The following is a 21495-nucleotide window of genomic DNA, read 5'->3' on the forward strand; positions in this document are numbered from 1 at the left end:
GCCACCTCATGCGAAGAGTTGACTCATTGGAAAAGACTCTGATGCTGGGAGGGATTGGGGGCAGGAGGAGAAGGGGACAACAGAGGATGAGATGGCTGGATGGCATCACTGACTTGATGGACCTGAGTCTGGGTGAACTCCAGGAGTTGGTGATGGACAGGGAGGCCTGGCGTGCTGCGATTCATGGGGTTGCAAAGAGTCGGACACGACTGAGCGACTGAACTAAACTGAACTGATGTGCATCTGTGAATCACAACAGTGCTGTGATGGAAATAAGGTTTCATTATCATCATTTTCTAAGTTGAACACTGAGGCTTAGACTGGTAAGTGAGTTTTTTCTAAAGTCTCGCTCTTCAGGGGAAGCACTGGAATCCTGGTTCCATCCCTATGTAGCTGTCTTAGGAAGGTTTCCTAGGAGCAGAACATGAGACTGATAGTCATGTGCAAGTGGGTTTATTCATTTTTACTCTCAAGAGAAATGTGTACTGGAGTGAAGGAAGCAAAATAATCAAGGGGAAGAAACTAAATGAGGAAATGGTTTCAGAAGTCTAGCCTCAGCCTGGCCCCAAAGGTGAGCATGAGCATGTAAGCAGCAGCATAGACTTTGCTCCTCCTTGATGCAAGAATCTGGGTTTTCATATCCTCCGCCGCTCAGTCTTTAGTTATGGGTTGCACTACAGGGAGGAGATGTGAGAGAGTATGAGAGAACTTCAGGTACTTCATGGTAAGGGGGCTCTAACTGCCCAAGCGTAGTCCCCCTGAGAGGACTTCAGCAAAGCTCACAGCGGTGACACCTACAGGAATGTAGGAATGGCCTCTGAACCAGATTTTACCAGGGAAGGAAGTGGGGGCACCGAATGAGCCAACTACAAAAGTACCGCATCACCTCGAACCATGTTAGTAGTTAATGGAGATACAGGAGACAACTAACATGAGACCAGGCTAGAGGTCTTAGAATAAAATATAAGAAGTTAAGAGAAATAGAAATATTTTTATATTATTCTTCGGATAAAGACATTTACTCTAGCTGTACCTGCTAGTATAGATAAACAGATCATTAGATTCTGTTATTTCCTAGAAAGGCTTTTGGAAACCCAAATCAAGTAGATTATAATGAATATATTTGCTGAAGGAAAACACACATTTTTATGCCTTTCTCCTCTAACTTAGGCAAAGAGAAATACGAAGGTAAGGCAAGTTGTCATGTGATTCAAGGCAATGCCATTAATAAAAAGGCAATTTTGTTCCAATAGGGAGAACTTATTATGCTTAGCTTTAAAACACATTATGAACACACAACTGAGACATTATTGCTGGGTATTCTTAGCAGACTAAGAAAAAAGTTGATATGATCAACCTTAAGATACTCACATTTACTTAAGGCATCTAAGCAAGTGTCTTATTTCAATTTGAATTCATGTTAAATAAACATAATTTTGATCATTCCAAATTGCTTCATTCAAGCAACTATTGCAGTATAATTATATCACAGTAGTAGTAATTTTTAACAGCTACAGATAGCAGGTCATACGCTAGCTAATATTATAAGTGCTATAATTGTCTAATTTATTTGATCTTTACAACATTCACAGAGGATAGGTACAATTGTCATTCCTCATCTATGATGAAGAAACTAAGGCCAGAGTAGTTCAATAACTTTCCCTAAGTCACATATTGGTGAGTTGAGGAGTCAATATTTGAACTCAGACATTCAGGTTTCAAGCCATAGTCTTAAGTGTGAAATATATCTGAATATAGGCTTTTAATATCCATAAGTTCGGGTGTTAATTTTTTCCACAACATACAAAATAAAAATTCAAGAAAATAATTTAGTTGACATAAACAAGAACTTAAGAGAGTCAATAGGAGAATAACTGGACAAGGTACACAGTGCATAAAAATAAGTCGTTTCCTTAAGTATGTATATTAAATCCAAGATGTTACATAATTCAAAATACATTGCTTTGTACTATTGTTTTTATAATTGGCTACATCCTTGTGTGTAGTTTATAAAGATTTGTCAGACTATTAATTTTATTAATATTAATTTATCCTTTTATTAATATTAATTTATCCTTATTAATAAGGATAAAATACATCCTTATTCTTTCCTATTTTTGCCAAATATTTCAAGGTCCTTCATCTACTCTTTCATAAATAATATATCTTTACATACACATATGATTAAACATATGTATGTAATCCAAGGAACTAATTAAGGCTAGGTGAAATATCTAATATGGACTGAGGTGAAACATGGTAAACTTACCCCATCCTGACCTCACTCTCTATCATTTATCAGGTATCATTTGGCATTATCTTTTATGAACTGTGGTGATAATTGTGATGATAATCTCAATTCTTCTCTTTCTTCCTTCTCCTGTTCCCTCCCGCCTTCCCTCTCTTTTTTCCTTCCTTCTTCACCACTAAATTTGCATGTACTTTATAAACACATATAAGGCTAAGGTATATGAGCCATGTTCTGGGCCTTTAATGAATATATAGTCTAGCAATTAGAGTAGTGTAGGCATTTGGGCCTCAAAGGCTTCCGAAGTAAGTGAAGTGAAGTCGCTCAGTCGTGTCTGACTCTTTGTGACCCCATGGACTGTAGCCCACCAGGCTCCTCCTTCCATGGGATTCTCCAGGCAAGAATACTGGAGTGGGTTGCCATTTCCTTCTCCAGGGGATCTTCCTGACCCAGGTCGCTTCCTAGCTATAATTTATTTATGTTTCCCTTATGGAAACTGAGGGAGTTAGGTGGTCTCCAAAGTCACTTTAAATTTTGAAAACAAAAACAACTTTTAAATGATTTCTATCTTCATAGTCTAAGTCAGAATAGACAACAAGAAACATCGGCAATGTTAAGTATTTAAGTGTACTGCATGATTAATAAAATTCTTAATAAAATACTTTTCTTATCAATGCAAATGATTAAGCCAAGGTCAGTAGGTGCTATCAGGAAGTCTGAATGAAGAACTGTGGTGAATCTTTAAAGGTAGACACATGAAGAATGGAGATTTGCCTGAAATATTTTTTGAGCTGCATTATTGGACTATTAGAAACCCTGTTCTGATTTCTCACAAGTCTGGTTTCACATGCAAGTCAGCCCTATTCTTAGTTTGTTCTTTTATCATATCATTCTAACATAAAAAGTGACAGATATTTATACATTACTCATAATGATCTATCTCTCTAGCCATTTTTCCAAATATGCTTGAATTACCCTAAAGTATTATTGGAAATATTTTTCTAAATGGAAATTAATTTAGAAAAATAGTTCAAGGTTTACATTGACTCTAGAATTTATTGCTACTTTATTTCCATGAAGTATATTACCTAAAACACGGACATTTGTCTTTGTACTACCAAATCTGATGGACAAATGCAAGGTTTTATCATAAGTGGCAGTGGTACTCTATGTATTCATTTATAAGGGGGATTGGTATTCTGTTGTTATTCAGCCACCCAATCATGTCCGACTCTTTGAGACCCCAAGGACTGCATCATGCGAGGCCTCCCTATCCCTCACCACCTCCTGAAGTTTGCCCAAATTCATGTCCATTGCATCATTGATGCAACTCGGGGAGGGAATGGCAAACAACCCCAGTATACTTGCTGTGAGAACCTCATCAACTGTATTAAAGAAAAGTGGTATTCTACATATACATAATATAAAAAAGTTAAGAAGATGTTTTAATTATTTCATGATAAATAATCTTTTTAAAAGATTTTTTTACTGTTCAAGTAAACATTCATATTGCATGTGGTATCACTATTATTTTTGATATAGCTTATATCTCCACAAAGTGTTCTAGGGTTTATACACAAATTGAATTTTAATGTCCTCACCTGAAACTTCATACATAGTTAGCTGAGTCTCAAATCAGGGGATTTTAAGGGATCAATTGCATTTGCTTTTTTTTCGCCAAAGCAAACAATGCCAAGGACATGAATATTTATAATCGTAAGTCTAACAATACAACTTTTAAGAAAATCATGTTATATGGTATAACATGCATTTTGTTTTAAAGTGAAAGTGAATTTTAGATTCTTTTCACAGTGAGTATAAAAAGAACACTTTTAAGGAGAAAAGAGAGCCCCTGCAGGGTTGCAGGCCCAGCTAGGTTGTGGATCTATCTAAGGAGAAGAATCACTTTTCTGTCTGTTTGAGCTGCCTTTTTGCAAACAAGTTATAGAATTAAATATCAACCTTCAAAGTACTCAAGAGCCTGGGAGCAAGTACTGGTGACCCTTTGATTTGAAAGAAAAGAATATTATTCTGCTTTGTCCAACTCATTTTGCATTACCATCTCTGTGTCTTTGCCAGCACGGAGACCTATGCTTCTGTATCCAGACCCCTTCCAGTCTATGATAGGTTGGATTGATTCTCAGACAAGAGAGATACTCACATGTTATATGTTCTGCTCCCTTATAAAAAAAAGGGGGGTAACGATGAACCTAGAAAGGTGGCAGTCAATAAAGTGAAAGATTATTATCCTTCAAGCTCCCCTCCAAAAAGATGGTTTGGAGGCTGTCCTTGCATTCTAGTATGCAAATTGAGATGTTACTGTATTAAGAACCAAGATGGTTGGCAGAGAGGAACCAGAGAAACAACTCATTGAAAGATGGAAGGGTTTCACTCAGGGACTCTCAGTTCAGTTCAGTTCAGTTGCTCAGCCATGTCCAACTCTTTGAGACCCCATGGATTGCAGTACTCCAGGCTTTCCTGTCCATCACCAACTCTCAGAGCTTACTCAAACTCATGTCCATTGAATCAGTGATGTCATCCAACCATCTCATCCTCTGTCATCCCCTTCTCCTCCCACCTTCAATCTTTCCCAGCATCAGGGTCTTTTCAAATGAGTCAGTTCTTCACATCAGGTGGACAGAGTATTGGAGTTTCAGCTTCAGCATCAGTCCTTCAGACCAATGAATATTCAGGACTGATTTCCTTCAGGATGGACTGGTTGGATCTCCTTGCTGCCCAAGGGACTCTCAAGAATCTTCTCTTTTTTTTTTTTTTTTTTTAACCACAGTTCAAAAGCATCAATTCTTCAGCACTCAGCTTTCTTTATAGTCCAACTCTCACATCCATAGATGATTACTGGAAAAACCAAAGCTCTGACTTGAAGGACCTTTATTGGCAAAGTAATGTCTGTGCTTTTTAATATTCTGTCTAGGTTGGTCATATTGCCAACAAAGGTCTGTCTAGTCAAGGCTATGGTTTTTCCAGTGGTCATGTATGGATGTGAGAGTTGGACTGTGAAGAAAGCTAAGCGCCCAAGAATTGATGCTTTTGAACTGTGGTGCTAGAGAAGACTCTTGAGAGTACCCTGGACTGAAAGGAGATCCAACCAGTACATTCTAAAGGAAATCAGTCCTGGGTGTTCTTTGGAAGGAGTGATGCTAAAGCTGAAAATCCAGTACTTTGACCACCTCATGTGAAGAACTGACTCATTGGAAAAGACTCTGATGCTGGGAGGGATTGGGGGCAGGAGGAGAAGGGGACAACAGAGGATGAGATGGCTGGATGGTATCACCGACTGGATGGACGTGAGTCTGAGTGAACTCCGGGAGTTGGTGATGGACAGGGAGGCCTGGCGTGCTGCAATTCATGGGGTCACAAAGAGTCAGACACGACTGAGCAACTGAACTGAACTAGGCTGGTCATAGCTTTTCTTCCAAGGAGCAAGTGTCTTTTAATTTCATGGCTGCAGTTACCATCTGCAGTGATTTTGGAGCCCCCAAAAATAAAGTCTCTCACTGTTTCCATTGTTTCCCCACGATTTGCTGTGAAGTGATGGGACCAGATGCCTGATCTTAGTTTTCTGAATGTTGAGTTGTAAGCCAACTTTTTCACTTTACTCTTTCACTTTCATCAAGAGGCTCTTTAGTTCTTCTTTGCTTTCTGCCATAAGGGTGGTGTCATCTGCATATCTGAGGTTATTGATTTTTCTCCTGGAAATTTTTGGTACTCTGCTGCTAAGTAAAATCCAGGAATAAGTGGGGCCTTTTTATTCACTTTTGTATTTTCTCACTTTAAAAATCATATTTCCAAATGGACAGTTCTCTGCCCAGCAGTTTACTGTCTCTTGAGTGCAATTTAAACAGCATTCTCATGACACTTTAGAAATAAGGAATAATTTAAAAATCCTTCAGAAGTGAAACAAGCTTGTTGTATTTTGATCCCTCTAAAAGAGGCATAAGGAGAGATTTATTAACATCCATTTTCCACTTTTGATACCCTCTGTAGGAGGTGCTAGCAAAATTCAGATATGTTTTCAAGCCTCGATCTGTGGGTCTTGCTGAAAGACTTATCCAGACGGAAGCAATAGGACTGCTCTTCCTCGTCATGCGATAAACAATCATGCGATAAACAAGCCTATTGAGATTTTTGCTAAATAGTCTTGCTTTTAAAGAGAATGGTTTTTAAACTTTTTCTGAAGGTATGGGAAAGAATACATCTAATAGCCACTCGGAAAAGATACTTCCCTTCCGAAAGACATTTTATTTTTTAATTTTTTTCAGAAAGTCCTTTTTAAAGTGGTAAGTTATGCAATTCTTTGTTACTGCCTTTAAAGTAAATAAGGTGCCTCATTTTACCTCATTTAAATCACTCGATATCTTGAAACTTTCAGACCAGATGGCCAGGAACACAATTGTTACACACCTATGATCAAATATACAGTTAAGATTTTTCTTGAAGAGATCACAATGCCCAATTTATTAAATTGAATAATACACTTACCATTAGGAGCATTATATAATTGTCATCTGAGACAATATGTTACCATTAATAAATCTACAAACCACACAGCATCTATTCAGATAGTATAATGCAGCAATTTATTGCATACTATGTGAATTTAGTCAACAGGGAATCCCTTGATGAAAAAATAGCATAATATTAATTACTAGCACCATCTGTGCAAAACAATTGGAAAACCAATATTTTAATACAATGACTTCATGCATGTCAGTTATCTTCAACATTAAATGCTGCAGTTTTGTTGATGCCGTTTACCTGTCTAATAATTTAAATAATGGATGTTCTTACAGAGTTTAAAACCATGAATAAATGAATTAAAATTAAATATTATGAAATGTTTAAATAGGTATAACATGAAGCTGATTCATTCTCCGAGAATGTATCCTGTATGCATGTATGTATACACAAATTACAGTACCATCTGCTAGTTTTTTACAGGTTGAGCATGAATTTTCTTTTCACACATGAAAGGTATACTGTAAATCCTTTGCGGTGAAAAGATTATTTGGTTGAAAAGGTTGAGACAGTTGCTCTAACTATTGCCCAGCAGTGGTCAGACTCAAAGAGTACCTTCAAAAGATGGGGGCAGGGGTCATTATGAGAATGAACATATTCTGCTTAAATTTTTAGCTCTCAAGCTCATATTTTGTTAATTATGACAACGGATGCTGTTCCAGGACCAAAGGACCCCCTTTCATCTGTCCTTTTAAACTACTGTAACCTGCCACCTGGTATGTTCTTTTTATATATCCACTCTAGCTTCAATAAAAATTTATTGAAAAAAATAATGAATTATATTTTGGACAAGGAGATGGTGAGCAAACATAAGCAAACAGGGTTTTCTTAGCTGCCTGTATAAACCATGTTTTTTTTTTGTTGGCTGTTTAGATGGCTTAGTATCGTATTTTGCCAAAGTTCCTTTATAGTCAAACCAGAGACTTCAGAGCCACAAAATACATAAAGTATGGTTGGTAATCACTATTGCCAGGAAATCTATGGGCAAGCAATAAACTTTTCATTTGGGAGGAGTCTTTTGTAGTAGCCAACCAATCTAAATCTTTCATTAAATAACACTGAATCTTTCAATCTAACAGTCTATACAGTTCGTGGAATTCTCTAGGCCAGAATACTGGAAAGGGCAGCCTTTCCCTTCTCCAGGGGATCTTCCCAACGCAGGGAACGAACCCAGGTCTCCTGCATTGCAGGAAGATTCTTTACCAGCTAAGCCACAAGGGAAGCCCTTTCAATATAAATCTTTCATTAAATCATCAAACTTCTTTATTGTGTTCTGTTGCAGATAGAAAAAAGTCTGAAGTCCATTGTTTTCACCTTCTAAGCCAATAAAATTCTCTACTGGAGAGGGAGGATCTTGAAATTCCATTACTATTTAGCCCAAATTCAGAATTTCCATTCATTTTTAAAAAGTTGTATTGTGTTTTCTTAAAACAGTTTAGTATGAGCTTTAAGGGTGGCTTCATCATACAAGGCTGTGTTTTCTGAGCATCAACACTAGCACCACATTCTTGGGTTTGATTTCTGCATGTAATAGTTTATGTGACCTTGGACATAATTGTCAAATCACTTAATTTCTATTTTTAGGGTAAAAAGTCATCCTAAAATGGAAACCATGCTGCTTACCTCTCCCTAGCTGTAGAAAGAGGTAACAGCATGATCATCCGTAATTATTTATTCTTTATCCACTGAAGTAAAGGAAGTAAAGGAGTTCAAAAGATGTTTGCCTTTTGGAAAAAAAATATAAACAGGCAGTTACAGAGTAAACATAAATGCAAATAAAGGTGAGGAGACTCTCAAAAATCATTAGTAGCAAGAAAAAGTAAAATTGGATAGCATAGCACAGGTGACTTTTTTCTGAAATTGTGATCTATGGTACAGTCAGAAGTGTAGGGCAATAGGTACTCTCGGGCACGGCAGGAGGGAGGGGGTAATGACACATCTCTTGGGAGAAGAAAATTTAACAGCAGCTCAAGAATTCAAATGTGTGATTTTTGACCCCAAAATTTTACTTTTAGAAATCTAACCTAGGATGATTCTTAGCCAAATGGTGAACAGGTGCAGCTGTCCCCCTTAACTCCTCTACCCTCCTCACAAAAGCATAAAATAAAAAACATGCTGATACCAAACAACACATACATAATAGTCAAGTTGAAAAATAAAGACATACACACATGTGAAGTAAGAAAATCCTTAGTTTCCAGGACCAGAGAACTAAAAATCCAGCATGAAAAGTAGATAGTATAACGCATACGTATTTTGACACCAAAACACTTATGTTTTCATGCTCTCTGATACAAAGGGACAATCTGTGTCTAAGTGAGATGAAGAGCTGAGATCAAGAATCTGATATACAATTTTCTGATGAAAAAGAGCTTTGTGAAAAAAGGATCACAAAAACTCTATTCACTGTCCTTCCACTGAGCTTTCTGCCTGTCCAGTTTCAGACAGAAACAAATTTTCAAAGTCTACTGCAAGATCTTGGAGATCAAATCTGTTAGTCATCTATATTAAGTGCAAAAGGCAAGATTTGAAAACCTGAAAGTATTTTCAGGTTTGTGCTTGCGTGCTCAGTCACTTCAGTCATGCATGACTCTGCGTCTCTATGAACAGTAGCCTGCCGGGCTCCTCTGTCCATGGGATTCTCCAGGCAAGAATACTACACTGGGTTGCCATGCCCTCCTCCAGGGAATCTTCCCAGTCTAAGGATTGAACCTGTGTCTCTTAAATCTTCTGCATTGGCAGTCATGTTCTTCACTACTAGGGCCACCTGGGAAGCCCAGTTAACCATATAAAATGTATCTCTTTTCTTTTTGGAGGAAAAGGAAAATAAAATCCAGGGGCAAATATTCCACTGAACTATAATAATTTTATAGAAGTCTATGGCCAGGTTAAGAACATTGGCAGTCTTAGTTCCAGGAACCCTTGCCTTAATCAATTTTGGAAACCATCATGATGAGAATAAAAAGAATATATAGCAAAAATTTGATTTATCACATCAAGAAGAGAAAAAACTAAACAATGACAAAAAGATTGTTAAGTTTTTAATAAATAAAGAGAGTGAAGGAATAAATAACTCAATAAAAGAAGCCCCAATAAAAGAATGCTGATGCTGCTAAGTCGCCTCAGTCGTGTTCGACTCTGTGCGACCCCATAGATGGCAGCCCACCCGGCTTCCCCGTCCCTGGGATTCTCCAGGCAAGAACACTGGAGTGGGTTGCCATTTCCTTCTCCAATGCATAAAGTGAAAAGTGAAAGGGAAGTCGCTCAGTTGTGTCCGACTCTTTGCGACCCCATGGACTGCAGCCTACCAGGCTCCTCTGCCCATGGGATTTGCCAGGCAAAAGTACTGGAGTTGGGTGCCATCACCTTAGACACACCTGAGTGAGAATGAGAGAATGGGGAGACAGGTCTCAGGGGGAAAAAAACTAAAAAATGCGACCCAGAAAAAGAAAGAGTCTGACTACACAAAAAAGCAGTTAAGTGAAATGGCAGGAAAAATGGAAAAATATACAACATATATCTAATTAAGTTTCCTTGATCATGAAAATAGAAAAGGAAGAAATATCTTTGGTAAACATAAAACAGAAAATGTCTGGTATTGAAAGAAACATGATTGCTAATATTATAGCAAGTAGAACAGCGAGTTCTGAATAAGAGTAACAGAGAATTCCCCTTAACTGAAATGGTTTTCTTGACTGACTTAGCAAATTAATATGCTTACCTCATTCTCTTTCTCTTTTTTAAATTTTAAGTAAAATGCTTACTGAAAAGCATAATACTGAAAAATATAAGTAAAGATATGAAAGATTCCAAAAGGACTGCAATCCTTGCAATGAAATTCCACTGAATTGGTTCTTAATGTACTGAAAACTTTTAATACGTTTCAGGCACTCTTCAAAAGAACTTGATGAGTTTAATTTCATTTTTCCAAATACGAATTTTTTTATTACCTTCTATTTTTATAGTCCAGAACAGTGTTGGTGGATAATTTAAAAACAACAAATTTCTTTCCTTGAGTCTCCATTTTTCTCAGGGCAGATGAGGTATAGTACCCAAGGCAGACACGCCATGTGGCCAAGGACAACTGTGTCTCTCAGATAATCCAATGATCTTATTCTCATGGCTATGCCCTTTAACTGGCTTTCCCAACTTTGAAGGAAACCAATACACTCATGACAACAAAACGGCTCCAAATAGTATGTATCACACAGTCACTACCTAGTTGGATTTATCACACTGTGAGAATCATTGAGAGAATTCTTAATTCTTAACTCATTAGTCTTTTTAAAAAATGGTTCTGAGCTTTAAAGTCTTTTTAAAATTTCTTCAGTGAGCTAATGGCTCTGATAAGGGATTATCCTTTTAAGAAATCCACATCAATGATCAACCTATAGAACATCAAAGTCATGGAAAAAAAGAGAGAAATTACCTAGCTTACAAGAAAAAAATAATCACACCACTCAGATCAGATCAGATAAGTTGCTCAGTCGTGTCCGACTCTTTGCAACCCCATGAATCGCAGCACGCCAGGCCTCCCTGTCCATCACCAACTCCCGGAGTTCACCCAGACTCACGTCCATCAAGTCAGTGATGCCATCCAGCCATCTCATCCTCTGTCATCCCCTTCTCCTCTTGCCCCCAGTCCCTCCCAGCATCAGAGTCTTTTCCAACGAGTCAAGTCTTCGCATGAGGTGGCCCAAGTACTGGAGTTTCAGCTTTAGCATTATTCCTTCTAAAGAAATCCCAGGGCTGATCTCCTTCAGAATGGACTGGTTGGATCTCCTTGCAGTCCAAGGGACTCTCAAGAGTCTTCTCCAACACCACAGTTCAAAAGTATCAATTCTTCGGCGCTCGGCCTTCTTCACAGTCCAACTCTCACATCCATACATGACCACAGGAAAAACCATAGCCTTGACTAGATGGACTTTTGTTGGCAAAGTAATGTCTCTGCTTTTGAATATGCTATCTAGGTTGGTCATACTTTCCTTCCAAGGAGTAAGCGTCTTTTAATTTCATGGCTGCAGTCACCATCTGCAATGATGTTGGAGCCCAGAAAAATAAAGTCTGACACTGTTTCCACTGTTTCCCCATCTATTTCCCATGAAGTGATGGGACCAGATGCCATGATCTTCGTTTTCTGAATGTTGAGCTTTAAGCCAACTTTTTCACTCCACTTTCACCTTTATCAAGAGGCTTTTTAGTTCCTCTTCACTTTCTGTCATAAGGGTGGTGTCATCTGCATATCTGAGGTTATTGATATTTCTCCCGGCAACCTTGATTCCAGCTTGTGTTTCTTCCAGTCCAGCCTTTCTCATAATGTACTCTGCATATAAGTTAAATAAACAGGATGACAATATACAGCCTTGACGTACTCCTTTTCCTATTTGGAACCAGTCTGTTGTTCCATGTCCAGTTCTAACTGTTGCTTCCTGACCTGCTTACAAATTTCTCAAGAGGCAGATCAGGTGGTCTGGTATTCCCATCTCTTTCAGAATTTTCCACAGTTTATTGTGATCCACACAGTCAAAGGCCTTGGCATAGTCAATAAAGCAGAAATAGATAAAGCAGAAATAGATGTTTTTCTGGAACTCTCTTGCTTTTTCCATGATCCAGCGGATGTTGGCGATTTGATCTCTGGTTCCTCTGCCTTTTCTAAAACCAGCTTGAACATCAGGAGGTTCATGGTTCACATATTGCTGAAGCCTGGCTTGGAGAATTTTGAGCATTACTTTGCTAGCGTGTGAGATGAGTGCAATTGTGTGGTAGTTTGAGCATTCTTTGGCATTGCCTTTCTTTGGGACTGGAATGAAAACCGACCTTTTCCAGTCCTGTGGCCACTGCTGAGTTTTCCAAATTTGCTGGCATATTGAGTGCAGCACTTTTACAGCATCATCTTTCAGGATTTGGAATGGCTCAACTGGAATTCTATCACCTCCAGTAGCTTTGTTCGTAGTGATGCTTTCTAAGGCCCACTTGACTTCACATTCCAGGATGTCTGGCTCTAGGTCAGTGATCACACCATCGTGATTATCTGGGTCGTGAAGATCTTTTTTGTACAGTTCTTCTGTGTATTCTTGCCATCTCTTTCTTAATATCTTCTGCTTCTGTTAGGTCCATACCATTTCTGTCCTATATCGAGCCCATCTTTTCATGAAATGTTCCTTTGGTATCTCTGATTTTCTTGAAGACATCCCTAGTCTTTCCCATTCTGTTGTTTTCCTCTATTTCTTTGCATTGATTGCTGAAGAAGGCTTTCTTATCTCTTCTTGCTATTCTTTGGAACTCTGCATTCAGATGTTTATATCTTCCCTTTTCTCCTTTGCTTTTCACTTCTCTTCTTTTCACAGCTATTTGTAAGGCCTCCCCAGACAGCCAGCAATAGCAGAGTTCAAATCAACAGCTACATGTGAATACTTTGGATTTTCTACATATATGATCATGTCATCTGTATATCTGTAGCTATGGCTTTACTTTATAACAGTTTGAATGTCTTTTGTTTCTTTTTCAAGTATAAATGCTTTAGCTAAAACTTCCAGTACAATGTGGAATAGCAGTGGTGAAAGCAGTCATCTTTGTCTTGGTCTTGATCTTAAGAGGAAAATTTTCAGTTTTTCACCATTGAGTATAATGTTTGCTAAAGGTTTTTGTAAATGCCCTTTGTCACGTTGATGCATTGACTTTTAAAAGTAAGAAACTACTCGCCCAGAAATAAATGCATGCTTATACAATCTATTAATCTACCACAAAAGAGGCAAGAATATACAATGGCAAATGACATTCTCTTCAATAAATGGTGCCAGGTAAACCAGACAGCTGTATAAAAGCAATGAAACAGTATCACTTTCTTCTACCATATATAAAATTAAATTCCAGATAGAGTAAAGACTTCTATGTAATACTTCAGAGAAGGCAATGGCACCCCACTCCAGTATTCTTGCCTGGAAAATCCCATGGAAGGAGGAGCCTGGAAGGCTGCAGTCCATGGGGTTGCTGAGGGTCAGACACGACTGAGCAACTTCACTTTCACTTTTCACTTTCATGCATTGGAGAAGGAAATGGCAACCCACTCCAGTGTTCTTGCCTGGAGAATCCCAGGGACAGGGGAGCCTGGTGGGCTACCATCTGTAGGGTTGCACAGAGTCGGATACGACTGAAGCAACCTAGCAGCATGTAATACTTGGAACCATAAAATTCTTAGAAGAAAACATGGGCAGTATGCTCTTTCACCTTGTTCTTACAATATTTTGGGGAATATATCTTCTTAGGCAAGGGTAACAAAAGCAAAAATAAAACAAATGGGACTACATCAAACTAAAAACCTTTTGTACAAAGGGGGGAAGTCATCAATAAAACAAAAAGCCAACCTAGTAAATGAGAGAAGATATTTGCAAACAATATATCTGATCAGGTATGGATACCCAAAATATATAAGGAATTCAAAGAACTCAGTATCAAAGAAGAAAGAAACAAAACAATTAAAAATTGGACAGAAGACCTGAATAGATATTTTTTTTTCCAAAAAAGACAGACAGATGGCTAACAAGCTATGAAAAGATGTTCAACATCACTAATCATTAGGAGGAAATGCAAATCAAAACCACAATGAGATACTGCCTCATGTCTGTCAGAATGGCTATTATTGAAAAGACAAGAAATAACAAGTGTTGGCAAGAATATGGAGAAAAGGGAAACCTACATTGTGCATTACCAGGACTGTAGATTGGTGCAGCTGCCACTATGAAAAACAGCATGAAGTTCCCACAACAAATTAAAATAAAACTACCATATAGCCCAGCAATTCTACATCTTGGTATTCAATAAAAGAAAACAGAAACACTAATTTGAATACACACACACACACAATGGAATATTATTACCCAGTCATAAAAAAAGAATGAAATCTCACCATTTGTAAAAACTTGGAACATGGATGGATCTAGAGGGTATTAAGTTAAGTGAAATGTCAGACAGAGGAAGACAAATATCATCTGATTTCAACTATACATAGAATCTACACAAATATGAACAAACACGATACAACAAACAGGACTGTAGATACAGAGAACAAACTGGTAGTTATCAGAAGAGAGGGGCGTTAAAGGTACAAGTGAATAGGTAAAAGGAATTAAGAAGTACAAACTTCCAACTATAAAATAAATAACTCATAGGCAAGTAATGTGCAGCATAGGGAATATAGTTAATAGTATTGCAATAAATTTACATGGTTACAAATGGGAAGTAGAGTTATTGTGGTGACTTTTTCATAATGTATAAAAATATTAAATCACTGTTCTACACTTGAAACTAATATAATATTTTATGTATATTATAATTATATATAAATTATATCACTGATATAACATAAAATTAAAATACAATAAAAATAAGAGATAATTTGGGTATTTGAAAAACAAGAAGAATAAAAGCATTTCTATTAAACGGATTTGATTCTATTGTTCTATTAAACAGCTTTGATTTTTAAAAATTCTGTAGCAGTTAACTCTGAATAGTTACAATTATAAAGGACACATCTGGAAATAATGAAAACTATTCATTAAAAAGATGGAAAAATATGTATTAGGAAAATAACCAAAAGAGTTGGTCTACAATTTTAATAATAGGAACGGTAGAATTTACAGAATTCTAGTCCACATGCTATTGGAAGGATATCAGAATCAATGGGAGCAGGAAGAAGATGCTGGAAATTCCAGGAAACAAGGACGCTCAGAAGGAAATCAGGAAGTAGGAAACACTGCAACGCGCTCGTGCAGGAGCAGCCTGGCTAGGGCGTCTCCACAGCTGACACTGCTACCGCTACTGTGAGCATTCTGAGCCTCAGAATTCCTTAATTCCTCCTTGCACTCACTGTCCAGAATCCCAGGAAGGAACACACACCAAGCTGACTGAGCCTGTGTCTCAAGCTATCCACAGCTGTTAGAAGAGGTTTGTAACAAGGTTTGGATTCCATGGTGGACACAGACCCTAGGAAGTGGTCTCTGGCCAAAATGATCCATAGTGGAGGAAAGGGAATTCACAGAAAGCAAACTGGGGGGACTTTATGAAGAATAATATATGAGAATTTTTAAATGTCTGGAACGATACAATTAGAAGCAATTACCAAAGTGGGAGGAAAGAAACAGACTAAACAGTGTTTTGAAAATTCTATATCATTTTAACAGTTGTGCAATTTTTTAACGATGAAATTGCATTCATGCATGGCTTATGTATTTTTTTTTAAATTACACTTAAAAAAGAACTTTCGCCTTTAAGAGTGAGAATTATATACTCACAGCACTTTTAAACTTTCATGGGAATAATTGATGAAAACTCTGCCTCAGCAAAATTCAAGGGAGGAGAAATCTCCCTGGGACTGCAGAGATTTCACCGTTGGCTAATCTACTTTTTTTTTTTTCCTTGAAATGCGTTGGCTTCATCTACCTTTAGAAGTTCCTTCTGTTGAAAACTCTGGATGATTTTTTTCTCTCTCTGAAGCCAGCCAGATACTTTGTAGTCAAATAAATTGTCAGAAAATTTGCTGTATCTAGAGATTTTGCTGTAGTAAAAATGTGGCCACAGCCTCCTCAGAGTAGCTCACCATTTGGGATTACATTTTTAAAATCCATCAAAAATAAAAGCTGTATTATATCACTTTTGAATTAGCCATGCTCTTATGGAAATGTAGTTTTACATATGTGTAGCAATGTGTGGGTGCATGTATGTGTGTGTGTGTGTGTGTGTGTGTGTGAGTGATAAAGACAGAAAAACAGAGACAGTGAGACAAAGAGAAAGAGATAGAGAGGGACTCACTTCAACTCTGTAAGGCCAAAATAGATATTTACACTCCAAGAGATAATATGGACCATAAAACTGAAATTTGAATCTGTTAATACTCTTCTAACACTGTAACTGAAATTAGCTGTAACATAATCCAAGAGGGTTATACATTGGAGTTCTCTTCTGTGATACTTAAACGTTTTCACTCACACGCTAGTCAATTCATTCATTTATTCCTTTAACAAATTTCTAGTAAACGGAGATTCTTCTGTGGCAGTTTTCATGCTAGACAATGAAGACAAAGAATGCGTCAAACACCGTATGGGGAAGAGACACATAACTAACCAGGTGGGCTTGTGTGCCAAGTTGCTTCAGTCATGTTCGACTCTTTGCAACCTTATGGATTGTATGTAGCCGATCAGGCTCCTCTGTCCATGGGATTCTCCAGGCAATACTGGAGCAGATTGTTGTGCCCTCCTCCAAGGGGATCTTCCAGACCCCGGCATTGAACCCCTATCTCTTAGGTCTCCTGAATTAGTAGGCAGGTTCTTTACCACTTGCACCACCTGGAAAGCCCAAATAACCAGGTAATTATGTTGTGATCTAGGCTAGGCTGTCTCAGATGCTTTGTGAGCTCTGAAAGACACACATTTGAGACCGGGGTGAAGACTGGGTAGAAAAAGGTGTTGGAGTGTATCAAGAAAGCAGACTTGAACTGAATCTAAAGGATGGGAACTATAAGTAGAAAAAGTCAAGAGATGTCAAATAACTAATCAATTGACAGAGTGATATCTCTCAAAGATTCTGGGGCAAAAAAAAAAAAAGAATATTTTAGGGATATCACTGTTTTTAATGAGTAGGATAAGATTTCTACCTGAAGCATGACTGACTCTGGATTGATAAGAGGCAATCTACAGTGGATATCTGCCTTTTCTGTTGTCCAGCATATATTCAACTTTTTTTTTCCCCTGGGAATAATAAACTGAATTCCATTTGGGTATTAGTTATACCCCTGATACAACTCCATGTACACACACCCACAAAGCAATCTTCAGGTGGAGCACAGTATCTTGGACCCACCACACATATCCATTTCTTTAGCCACACTAATTGATCAAGACTCAATCATGTGACCCAGTCAGAACTGAGGTAAAACTTGCTTGGCGATTTCCAAGGAAGAGTTATTGACCCTTTTCTGTTCGGCCTGAAACCTGAGGGAATGTTGGGGCTGGAGCTCCAGGCAACCTCTTGCTATCACATGATGCTGAAGCCAAAGCCAATATGACAGAAGGCAGACTAAAGAGATGGAGAGAAACCAACTCCAAATTACATTTTCTGGGCCCTGAATACAATCTTGTCATTTTATGTGAGCCAATAAATTCCCTTTTTGCCTAAATGAGCTGCTCATATTTTTTTTCACTTGCCATTAAGACTCCTAATTGATCCTTGTCCCAAAGAGGAAGAAGCTGTGGGATGGAGATAGATGAAAGAGAACAAGCTTATATTTATTAAGCAACTGTTTTGTTCCCACCAAAAAAAAAAAAAAAGAAAGAAAAGCTAGGCACTGATGTTTCCTTGTTTTTAAATAAAGTTCACAATATTCCAGGAAACTAAATGAGAGTATCCATCTCAGCACAAAGGTCTGTCCGAATTTAAATCCTATTCATTTTACATCTCACTGTGCTATCAGCTTGAGGTTTACTCTAGGCTGGCATTTCCTACACTATGGTTTCAGGGAACACTAGTGTTCAGTGAAATATTAATAAATGTTATATAAAGAATAAACTCTAAATATAAGAAAGTCAATATGTAAGAAAAATACTAAACATACTTATGTGTTGGTCTTCTTTTACATGTCTTGTAGAAACGGCTCAAGGAGTCTGATGAGAGCTCACCCCCAGCATAAAGGATGTTTAAAAATGAGGCACCTGTGCACAAGTGACATTGTCAATCTACACAGTATGTTGATCTACAAGTTTTTATTTGGGAATTAACGTTTGTGCTTCTAACTTCTTGCGGGGCTGTTATTCTGTCTGTGTTGGCAGTAGAGGTTCATACTACACATGGTTTTGTAGCTGACGAGGGGAATTTTTAATAAAAAACAGACTTTAATAGTTCTCAAATAAAACAACAAAGGAAATCAGAATGATTCAAAGTGAATGTGATTAATGAAAAATGTAAATTTACAGGCAAAACTGTGAGGTAAACTGTTCAAGACTAAACAAGCAAGTATTTTGGGAATTGCCATATATGGGTCCAACATTAAATCTGTATTATTCTCTTTGCTAGAATTTTATAATACTTTGGAATTAAAGCAAAATATTGGAATATTTGATGCTGTGCCCAAAATGAAGACTTGACTCAGAAATATTATTTCTGTTATTATTAATAGCTACATGCAAAGAAAAAAGACTCAAAACACTGTTCTCATACAAAGGATGGATGTTTTATGTCAATATATTACAAAAATGTACAATAAATTATCTTACATAGATATTTTAATTCTTTTTGGTCTTAATTTGAAAAAATGATTTAATTTCTGGAAAGTTACTTTTGTTCAGTTATATAATTTTAAAAAGAGGACTTCCCAGGTGGCACAATGGTAAAGAATCCGTCTGCCAGTGCAGGAGATGCGAGAGATGTGGATTTAATTTCTGGGTCAGGAAGATCCCCTGGAGTAATAAAGGGCAACCCACTCCAGCCTGGGAAATCTCATGGGCAGATGAACCTGGCGGACTATCTATAGTACATGGGTCACAAAGAGTCGGACACGACTGAGCGACTGAGCACACACACATATCGGCTTAGATTTCTTGCAGTAATTGTTTTATCTGAGACCATCTTTGTTGCCTTGTATAAGGTAAGCGAGACTTATTTTTCTGCACCTATTACAATTTTACTTGTGGAAGATATTACAAAGTGATTCTTCTTAATTCTAAAAATGGGAGGAGATTCTGTAGGAAGCTCTCTGTTTTACTGCCTCATCTCCAGATGTTCAGTGGTCCAGCTTCTCTCATGGGGATTAAGAAGTGTCTTGAGATGCTGACAACTTGGGGACTGCCCTCACAGGCTATGTTAAAAGGAGATGGGCCAAATCTTGCCTGCTAGATTAATGTGCAACAAATTGACTGCTTTGTCAGGAAAGTTCTATCAGCACCAGTTTCATGAGTTTGCAACTTCTGTAGTCACACACAAAGCCCTGCATTCATTTTCATGCTCTACTATAAATGTCATGAGAGTCTTAATATTAATGTTTTTATCATGAGACCCTACATTTTCCTTTTATACTGGGCCCCATAAATCATGTACCTGGTCCTGCTTCTAAGAGCTGGGTATACATAGCAAATACAGTAGGCAAAAATTCTTGCTCTCATGAAATGTACATTATAATAGGAGGAAACAAAAAATAACATACCAAATCATGAAATAAGCAGCTAAGAGACATATCTTACAGAGGAAAGTAAGATGTGGAATGGAAGAAGAACATATGTACATGTATGAGGATGCGAGGTGGAGTTTGAAAGTTTAGATGGGATGACCAGAAGTCCTCAATGAAAATGTGACATTTGAATAATGACCTGAGGCTATTGAAGAAATGAACCATATTAATACAGCAGGAAAGTCTGTAGGAAGTCTTTCAGGCAAAGGGGCAACTTATGCAAAGTCCTGAGGACAGTGTGCCTAGAGCAAGGGGCTGACAAGTGTAGCTCAATGAGGGAGAGAGTAATTGAAGAAGAGATCAAAGAAGGTAGTGGGGAAATTTGGTTTCATTCTATGTATGATGGGAAGCTGCAGGATGGTTTAGACAAGAAAATGACATGAACAGAAAGGATTGCAGTGGTTGCTATGGTGAGAACAGACTAGGTTGTAGGAAAAATTAAGAACACACCAATGAAGATCTTCAGCAAGGAGATCAAACCAGTCCATCCTAAAGGAAATCAACCTGAATATTCATTGGAAGGACTGATGCTGAAGCTGAAGCTCCAATACTTTGGCCACCTGATGTGAACAGCTGACTCACTGATGCTGGTAAGGACTGAAGGCAGGAGGAGAAGGGGATGACAGAGGATGAGATGGTTGGATAGCATCATCAACTTAATAGATGCAAGTTTGAGCAAGCTCCAGGAGATGGTACAGGACAGGGAAGCCTGGCAGGCTGCAGTCCACAGGGTCACAAAGGGTCAGACATGACTGAGCAACTGAACAACAAATGAAGACCATCCACATTGTTCTTTCAAGGAAGGCTACCAGTCTGTGGCTGCCAGGTGCTTTTGAACCACAGGCCTTGTTCTAATGGAAGCTGGAGTGAGGAATTCTGATTCCAACTGTATTCTAGATTTCTAGAGTACAACTTGGTTCCTAACTTCTAGATTCAGTCTTTATCCCAGGTCTTCTTTTCCTACTTTTTCTACATGCTCTGCTCAATGTCTTACTCATTATTACAGCTGGGAATCCTTTCTACTCTGTAGTCAGAGAGGAGTCTAGCCCGACCAAGGTTATGCATTAGCATTGTCTACAACCTAAATGAGAACTAATAAAGAACTGGCTACTTAGCCTCAAGCCTTACCAGTAAAACCTGGGGATTGCATTGTGAAAAAAAAAGTCAACAAGAAGATGAAAGATCCCTCTAATCAATACTCTGGATACTCGGGAGTCATCTGGAAACACAAATACTGAAGGAAGAAAAATGAAAACTGATAATCAGCTTGACTGGTGAATGAGAACTTTTTGCCAAGGTGAGGAGAATGCCTACTTGTGACAATGGAAGGACATATCTGCATGGCCACGTGTTTCCTAAGAATATATTCCATCCATAAGAGACCACAGGAAGGGCACTGCTGCTGCTGCTGCTACTAAGTCACTTCAGTCGTGTCTGACTCTGTGCAACCCCATAGACGGAAGCCCACCTGGCTCCCCCGTCCCTGGGATTCTCCAGG

Source organism: Bubalus bubalis, chromosome 15, assembly GCF_019923935.1.
Source record: "Bubalus bubalis isolate 160015118507 breed Murrah chromosome 15, NDDB_SH_1, whole genome shotgun sequence".
Taxonomy (NCBI): Eukaryota; Metazoa; Chordata; class Mammalia; order Artiodactyla; family Bovidae; genus Bubalus; species Bubalus bubalis.